The following is a 9,754-nucleotide window of genomic DNA, read 5'->3' as shown; positions in this document are numbered from 1 at the left end:
AACTCTTTCCCTAGAGTTTGGAAATATGAGGTATTATTCCTTTATTCTCATGATTCATAAATTTGTTTTTTAATGATGCCCCATATATATCTTATATGTCATGTTTGTACTGTCTTACTTCATATTTATTATTGTCTGAATGTTCTCATTCATCTATCCTATTTTCAAGATCTGATATTCTATATTTCATTTTGATTCCGTCTTCTACTTGGTCCATTTTATTGATGAAGCTATCTACTTACTCTGTATGTGACTTAATAGTTTTTACTTCTACAATTTTAATATACATATTTTTAACATTTCTCTCTCATAATTCTTCCTTCATATACCTGCATAAAGGAAACTGATATACCTGCATAAAGGAAACTGCGATAATGTGATGAAATAATCAGTTTTAAGAATCTGTAGCAGTTTGTATATCTCTGTAAACACACAATGAGGGGTGGGGTCCTTGGAATAGTATCATTTAGACACAATAGGGTCAGTCTCTATGTTCAGGCTGAGAGAACAATGCAAACTGCAGAAGCAACCACAACTAATAGATATATAGGTCTACCATCTGTACCGTAGACAAATCATCACTTAAAATCCAGTAACATTGTAAGGGGTGAATGGGATAAAATCAGTATATTGTGCAGAAAAGTATGAGTCAGTAGGAAGGAGTGGAGGATCAAGAAGCAAAACCAGAAAACAAAAAGGTAGAAAGAGATGAAAACTTGGGAGTCTGAGGTAGGTAGAGGGGATTACTACAGCTGCAGAACAGTAAGGGAGCAAAACATGAATGTAGGCATACACTTTTTGCAATTTACTTTTAATAAGGGTTCAACTTTTCCCCTAGCCCACCACCCAGCAGAGGTAGTAGAAGAAGAAAGTTATTAGGGTGTGGGGGAAAGTGGACCTGTTCAGCAATAGTTCTTTAGGGCATGAGCTTCATCTTCTTGGGCAACAGTTCAGTCCCACAGCAAACACCAAACATGACTTAGCAGCTTCAGACCAGTCCTCTAGGCAGGCGGACACCACGCACAAACCAGCAGCTCAGTCCAGTCCTTTCAGCAGGCTGACACCAGGCCGCTGTACTTCAGTCCTGAAGAAACCACTAGGCTCCCCAACTGGCCTGAGACCAGGCTGCAGAAACAGCCAACTGCTACAAGAATCTCGTGGAGCGCAACAATGTTACATAAGGCAAACAGATACAACAATGTTACGTAAGGCAAACCGATACATGCTTGTCTTTAGTGAAGAAGAGCAAGGTGGAGCAAACTAAACCAAGGCTCGGTGATCATCTCCCACTGTCTGTGACGTCACATTTATACTCCTTTATCAAGAGCCCCTTTACGTGTCTGCTATGTCCGAACATCCTTTCACCTGCTTCTACTTCAAGAAATCAGTCTTCATGTGTCTGCTTTAGCAAGACATCCTTTCACCTGTGTGCCCCAACAGAACATCATTTGGCATAACTGACCTTCCAAGGAACTCGAACTTTCCATTGCACATGAAGCATATAGGGGGATGAGACGCAGATAACACAAGTTAGGAACAAAGGGGAAAGTTTATGAGTTGTGGGTAAGAGAAATAGAGACTGCAAAAACTATAGTCAGAGACTACTACGTGAAACTGGTGAGAAACAAACAAGAAAACAGGAGAATGGATCATAAAACCTTACTAAGCAAAACCAACTTCAATTATTTATGAACAAAGATTATAAAAATTAAAAAAACCCACAACAATATAAAAGTGAAAAGATAGCAGCAGCTGTTTTTTTTTTTCCTTGCTGGCATAGATACTTGATTCCTCCCCTCACTAAAATATCTTATAGACAAATCAAGATAGACCTCTGCTCTCTGTCTCAGGGGTCATAGAGATATGAAGTGTTTCCATGGAGACCAATCAAGAAGCTTGTGTGTATAGTTTCTGAATGGGCATCAGCACAGGTGAAGCCTCTGTTAATGTTTCTTAGACCTCATAATGAAGAGCTGCTCTAAATCCATGTCTTCAAACACACACACACACACACACACACACACACACACACACACACACACACACACACACACTGCTTTCTCTATATGAAGGTTGGTCAGGTTCTCTCATCTTCAGTTTCAATGTTGGAGGCTGTCATGTGAGCCGACCACCACGTGTGTGTGTGTGTGTGTGTGTGTGTGTGTGTGTGTGTGTGTGTGTGATGTTGTCTATTTGTCAGTACCGGATGCGACAACCTGGGTAAGTTCAGGCCAGTTCCCATACACCATGGTTTTCTTGGTCCATGTATTCACAGGGATTTTGTTGCAGTTCTGTGATCCATGGCTCCCATGCTCTTCACGGGTGGAGAGAAGCGACCAGGCCCAGTTTGGCAGCTTTCTCTCTTCCCGTTCCTTTTGGTCTGAGATGCTTGCTGGCATGGTTTCTTTCCGGGTCTGCTCCCTACTGTCCCAATAATACAGATACTAATGCTGCCTAGCATACACAGGCAACTCCCAGCAGCTTCTTCAGGCAACTCCCAGCAGCTTCGTGTTTCTGCTTGCTGCCTTTCCTCCTAGAGGTTTTCTTTCTCTCTTTGGTTTACATATTCCTAGCAGGCTGTTGGGGGAATCGCCTTCTTCCATGAGTTCAGTGTTCTGGGTTTCTCTGCTGGTTCCCTTGTCGATGTAACATTCACTCTATATTTTACAAGATCTCCCTCAGACTGCTGATTCTTCTGACCCACCATGGACTCTCCATGCCTCTGAGCTCTTTTTGGAACCTAGCTCACGTTCTCTTTCAGGTCTGTGGGCTCGTAGGACAGTGATGCCTATCTCCACTTCATCTTCTTCCAAGAGCTTCGGAATATCTTCCTAATAGTAGAAAGTAAGACAGGATCACTAAGCTCGGGTATGCTCAAGATCCATAAGATGACAGGAACAAAAATCTCCACAGGTGCTCTTCTCTGCTTTCTTCTATCTTGTAAAAGTTAAAGAAAAAATAGTTTGTTTGCTTTATAACACCACCCCTTATTCCTCGTGTTTGTGTGTGGTAAATTTGGAGTGTTGTGATTTAGAGGGCCAGGCCATAGGTATCGTATGCCTTATTGCCCTTCAAAGATTCAAGGTTCTTCTTAATCTCCTTCTACTAGAGCCATCCAAAATTAGGTATAATGCTGCTAGCATTTAAGTTCTATAATTCTTATTCTTCTCTCTGTACTATTCAGCAACTATAATCTAGATTAGTCCAATTTCTACATTAAAACGAATGATATCAACTGTCTCTAGATGCTTTCATTTTTAAAATTTCCTTTTCAAAGGTGAAAAAACATTAGAAGTACTAAGTCTTTCCTTTTGGGGATTGGTCAGAATTATGGTTAAAAAAAGAGGTGAAAAGTTTTAGCATAAGAGAGCAGCAATACATATTACTCTACAAGTCTAGAGTGGATCTTCCAGTTCAAAATGCAACATACACATCTGTAGTGAACCTCTGTACACTCACTACGCAGCCTGTGATTCTGTGATGGATATTTCAAATGGCTGCAGGTGGACTTCTCAACCTAACATTCCCAAGGCAACGCCCAAGCTATTAGAAAAGAAATCAAAGCAACTATTCTTGCTACAAATCACATCAGCTTCCTGAGTTTGTATAGAGCATTCATACGTATGTGTCCATCTCATCTCCAGTCTGTGGGGCAGCACTGAAATTCCAAGGTGGCAAAGTCTCGCGGGTGAAATGTCAAACAGCTCGCAGGAATTTGCACCAAGAGGAAAATTATTTTTCTTTACCCAAAATGATCCACGCTTCAAAAATAAGAGGAAGTTGAGCTAGCAAAGAAAAAGAGGATATTTCACTTCTAACATGTGCAATGATGGTATTGTAAGCTCTGCTTCAGAGTGACAAGACCTTACATATTGATAAGGACATGCTAATATTTACCATATTCAAGAGGACATGGGTCAAATAGCCACAGAATAATGATTGTATTTGTAGGGGCCTGTAGAAAATCAGAAGTCCACGTGATTAGAAGTGATTAACTGGCAGGTGTGCCAGCCGCCTTCTTACTGCTATGGCAAAAGGTTTTCAAACATCAACCTAAAGGAGAAAATGTTACCTTTGACTCACACATCAAGTCTCAGCTCCAGATACTGGGCTCTATGATTGAGGGGCCTGCAGTGAAGTAGAACATCACTGTGGGGAGCACGTGATGAGATAAAACATTTTGTGTCACAAGAGAAAGAAAGAAGAAAGGTAAGAAAGGTGCTGAGAACAAATTCTTCTCTTCAATGGAATGCCCCATGGCCTCTTAACTAGGCCCTTCTTCCTCAATTCCACACTGCCTCCCAATAGCCTGGTAAGTCATATACGCATAACTGTACCAGCCTGTTCAGAAGATCAGGCCTCTGATGAGTCTGTCGCTTCCCAAACAGACTCTGAACAGTACCATACAGGGAATCAACTAAAGTATAAGAAACCAACTATAAGAGCAGACTTGTCAGACAATGAAAGTCCTTTGGAAATTAAATGTAAACATGAACAAAATGTTACCATTGCAACCCCTAGGGTTATTTTCACAGCATTTAGTAACATTTAGTAATCAGGTTTCCTGTGTTATTGTCAGTGTATGCAGAAAAGTTTATGATAAGAAGTTTTTAATAACCACTCAGTTCATCAGCAATAGAGGAACACAGCTTTTCTATTTACCCAGACTACTGTGTGTGTATGTGTGTGTGTGTGTGTCTGTCTGTCTGTCTTTGTCTCTATGTATGTATGTGTGTATGTGTGTGTGATTGAGAGAGAAAGAAAAAGTAAGAGAGGATAAAACTCAAAATTTTACTTTATATAACAGTGAGCTATCATTCATAAAGAATATTTAAAACTTGTACTATAATATGGAAATTAACTTGAAAAACATGCTAGGTTCAGCAAAGAAAAAAATACACACTAAACACCATTAGAGTGTAAAAACTGTTCCTTCCCCATCTTTGTTTACAGGAAGCAAGTATAGACTAAACTCCATTAAGCAGGGATATCCTGGTTATCGACTGTGGTACACAAACCCTACACTCGCTGTAAACACGATGCGGGAGGCAGGAAGCAGTCATTATCAAAAGCTACACAACAAGTATTGACCACTATGTACTTTGACGAAACAGTTAATGGGACAGATAAAACTTGAAGATATTTTAACGTCTAGAAATGAATTTGAAACTAAATCTTAAAAACAAACTAAAGGGTAAACACTAAATCATTTCTGACTTTCAGTGTATCAAATGGAACATCAGACTTGATTCTCAACACACACCAGAACATCATTGAAAGTTCTAGCTTACAAAAAAGAAAATAGGCTGTGTAGATGTAATTTTAAAATGCACGACATTACCTGTTTTAATTACATTCCGAATGCTTATAAAACTTTTAGACTATTTCCTACAGTTGAGAAAAGTATTTTATGGTTTCTGTTATACATTCCTTTAAATCTTTAAAAGAATAGTGTGTATATATGTTTAAAACACTCCATTTTATATTGGAATGACTCCATCATATATCGAGCTTTAATACATTAATAGTCTTAAGTTAGGATTTATTACTCTTTCAGCAACCCATACAATTCCAAACTGTCCATATGTATGAAAATACCGAATTATATGGTTTTTAAAGATAGATTTTAGTCTTACTATCAACATTATTTCCTCCAAACCTAATGAAAGTGAACATTAATCACAACGATGTAACAGTGCCTTCCTTGTTCCTCTGACAGAACACCCATTTCTAGGTCGTTCGAGGGATGGAGAAATAGGTATTTTACAATCTGACACAATACAAACATTAGAATGCTCTTCTTCAGAAAGCAGAGTAATAGACATGCATTTGGGGATGTAAACAAACAAGCTACTTCCATAGTCACGGGAAGTGGTAAGATGTTAGCTTATGCCTACAATTCAACTAGGAGGCAAAATCAATACGGACACAATGAATTCAAGGTCAGCTTGGGCTATGGAGAGGATAAAGATACATGGAGAAGATGGCGGACAGAAGGTGGGAAGGAGTCAGGACGAGTAAGAAAATAAGGAGAGGGGATGAAGGGGAATGACAGTTTGGGTAATTAATTAGCCAGTGAAGAGCCTCCGTACTATGTCCAAGCTCCTAAGCTACACAGGAAGAGAAAGCGTCTATCTTCTTAAAGCTTCACCCTCTGCTTAGATATTAACATGGAGAATGTAGGTTTTTTTTTCCCCCGTATGAAAGCCTCTACTTTTGTAACTACAAAACATTTTTAAAATTCCAGGTTTTATAATGTGGACATTTTTGCATTCTCACAGATGCAATTCATACCCTAGAAAAGTAGATTCAATTCATTGAACATTCGAACTGATACATACCACCTCGAAACGGTTAGGATAGTATTATTTTTAAAACCACACTAACTCCTGCACACAAACAGCACACTTAGAGCCAGGCAACTTACCTGGGATTTAACTGCAACGCCTATGTGTCTTTTGAACAGTGATGTAAAATCCACACATTTTTGATTGCTTAGCTACACAGCAGGTCACATTTGCAGGCAAATAACGACGAAGAATACTTTACTCGGTAACTGAATACAAAAAGTTATTGGGCTTTTTTTTCTTGTCCTGATTCATAAAACCAAACAAGGTGTAGTAAACCAACATGATTCTTATCTTATTGTCTCAGAGAAACAGACTCTTCACTCTAATTGCACTAAGAAGAATTAAGTTGGCATCAGCCCAAAGAAATGCTGCAACTGCTCTGTCTGTAGCTTGCGCTGGAGAACACTTTCCGTTCTACAACTCATTTCCCAGATGTACAGTTGCGTTCACACACACTGAAGCAGAACACTCGGCCCTTAAATACGCTGGTGGCTAGTTTCCAGGAGTTCACGTTTATAGGATAGCATGTCTGCTTAAAGAATTACCCCTCTGCTCTCACCACTTTCCAAATTGTCTCCAGTTGCACTAAATGTGTGAAATTATCCCTTAGATGGTCAGTTTGTCTGGAAGCAACGTTACCTGTATTGGGCACGGTGTCCACAAGCTCAAACACTCGGTGGGATTTGATGTACTCTTGCGTCATTTGATAAGTAATTCTGGCTCTTGGAAAATTTGCTAGAAAGTGTTCTATTACTTATAGCGTGCTATAGCAAACTAAAAAAGAAATTCTAGGAACAACAACAAAATACTCTGCTCAATGCTCTCTCAACTCTATAAAATTGAGTGGCCTATTCTTATATTTTTGGTTGTGAGCCTAGCCTTTAATGGCTGAGCCATCTCTCCAACCCGAGTGGCTTATTCTTGGTCCCATGGAACACTGTTGATTCATGGAGAGTGTCAAGACTCTTTGACTGTAGTCAGTGTTTCTGGAGGAGATGTAGATGAAAAATGCACAGGCTCATAGAGGAGTTACAAAGCAAGAGTCGTTCTTCCCAGGTGATGTTCTTTACATTCAAAGCTGCTTTCCTTAAGAAAATTAGGTTCTAACACTGGTGAATACGTTAACTCAAAGAAAAATGTCACCTACATCGTGAGCTATTCATCTTGGAAATTTTTTAATGTAATCCACATGTGAAATTGTACTGTTTCCATTCACATAAAAAGTGAATTCTCAACACTAGTCAACACTTTGAATCATTCAGGAATTCCATGCAGTCAAAACTCTGCAAGATTTCTATCTATGCTGATTTCATTTTCAACATATTATTTTTCAAATAAATAGCAAGGCTCTGTATTTCAAATAGTGTGCTTTTATGTATTTAAATATCTTACTATATAAACTCTTCTGAGTTATGCCTGACAGTACTATATTTAGTAGACTAATAAATAATTTCTGCTAAATATAAAATTATACATAATTATTGGATTATAATGTCTTATGGACAAGCCTGGGAACCTCTAATTTAGATATTTTTTAAAAATGATTGAGCAGGGGCTGGAGAGACAGCTCTTCCAGAAGACACACAAAAAAAGTTCAATTCTCAGTACCCACATAGTGGCTTAAAAACTGTAATTCTAGATTCAGGAAATCTAGCACTGTCTTTTAGCTTCTATGAGCATAATATAAGCATATGGTTCATATATACACAAACATTCAGACACATAAAATAAATAAATCTCGTTTCTAAATGCCCAAACATGAGAAAAAATGGATGACTTTAATGAATATGGCAAACTGGACAGGAAATATTCCTTAAGGTCTCAACCTTACACACAAAGCTACAGGCAGCTGAGTAAGGCTGGGAAAGAGTGAAGGAGATCCCCAGGCAAGAGCACACCGGTTAGTTGTCTAGGGTCAAGTAGACAGCCTTGAAAACAATACATATATTCATGAAATCAATTAGGAAAAAAGGCCATGAGTTTGAAGGAGAGCAGTGAAGAGACTATGGGAGGGTTGGGAAGGAGAAGTGGGAAGGGGAAATGTAATTAAAGTACCATCAAAATAAACAAAAAGTGATATAAATGCTTGAGAAGTTCAAAGGCTAAATGCAATGTCAAGGTTGAGTGTTACTGAACGTAACAGGTAGGTATATGTCACTAGTTATTTTAGGAACAGCTATATCTCTTCATAACTCATACATAACATACATGTGTTGATGACAGTTTTTCCTCCGGATCATGAAGATTAAACTTCTTAGTGAGGAAAAATTTTAATTGTGAGCATATTTTTACAGCGATCTTCAGTTTAAACTCTATTCTTGGAATCCACAATTAAAATAATCATAAATTCTAATCTGTTTAAAGTCTTCATAGTTAGTCTTAGCAATCATCTTGCTAGAATCTAGAATTATCTAGCAGATAATCTTCTAGGAGCATAAATTGCAGATTATCTAAACAAAGGTTAGTTAGCCTCTGAGAAGGACTCTGAGGGAGGGAAGTGGGGAGACTCTTCCCACTGCAGGACCGTTCCCTGAGAAAGAACCTCTGTGTGTGTTGGAGACAGAGAGCTGAGTACTAGCATTCCTCACTCTCTGCCTACGGATGAGGCCTGTGATGTAACCAGCTGCTTCAGTGCCTTCTGCTTTCACAATCCTGCTCTCATAGAGGACACAATTGGACTGTTAGCCAAAATGGATTTGTTTCCCATGTTGCCGGGGTATTTCACCACAGCATCAGATAAGGAAACGAAGGCAAATCCCATTCCTGCTGCATTCATTGTTCTGTTCTTCTTTAACTCCTTAAAGCAGCCCCACTTCCATGATAAAACTGGAGCTGCCTTACTGATTGATGATTGTCATTCAGGAAAAAAACGTCTACACATTCAATCTGAAACAGAAATCCTTGGAATGGGAGGGGAGGAAAATGGGAGATTGAGTCAAGGAATGAGAGATTGAGTCAAGGAATGAGCTTCTGGCTGTGTTTCTAAGGAGAACACCTGTTCCCTTGTACTTCAGTCTCCTCAACAAACTAGCACATCTCCATGACACTGAAAGTGATATTCTTTATACTTGTGTTATGTCACTAATAATCAAGTATAACATTTCAACTTGGAGTGTATATGCTAAATTGTACACACACACACACACACACACACACACACAGAGAGAGAGAGAGAGAGAGAGAGAGAGAGAGAGAGAGAGAGAGACCATTAGTTTCCTTTTCTGTTGCTGTGATAAAAACCATGACCCAAAGCAACCTCAGGAGAAAAGGATTCATTTCAGCTACATTTCCACATGGCAGTCCATCAGTGAGGGACACCTTAGCAGAGCAGAGACTCCTGGCAGGTACTTAGAGCCAGGTAGTTAGATAGAGACCATGAAAGAACATCACTTACTTGCTTGCTC

The sequence above is a fragment of the Rattus norvegicus genome, chromosome 15 (assembly GCF_036323735.1).
Source record: "Rattus norvegicus strain BN/NHsdMcwi chromosome 15, GRCr8, whole genome shotgun sequence".
Classification (NCBI taxonomy): Eukaryota; Metazoa; Chordata; class Mammalia; order Rodentia; family Muridae; genus Rattus; species Rattus norvegicus.
The sequence above is the reverse complement of the archived record's forward strand: the minus strand, read 5'-3'. Positions refer to the sequence as shown.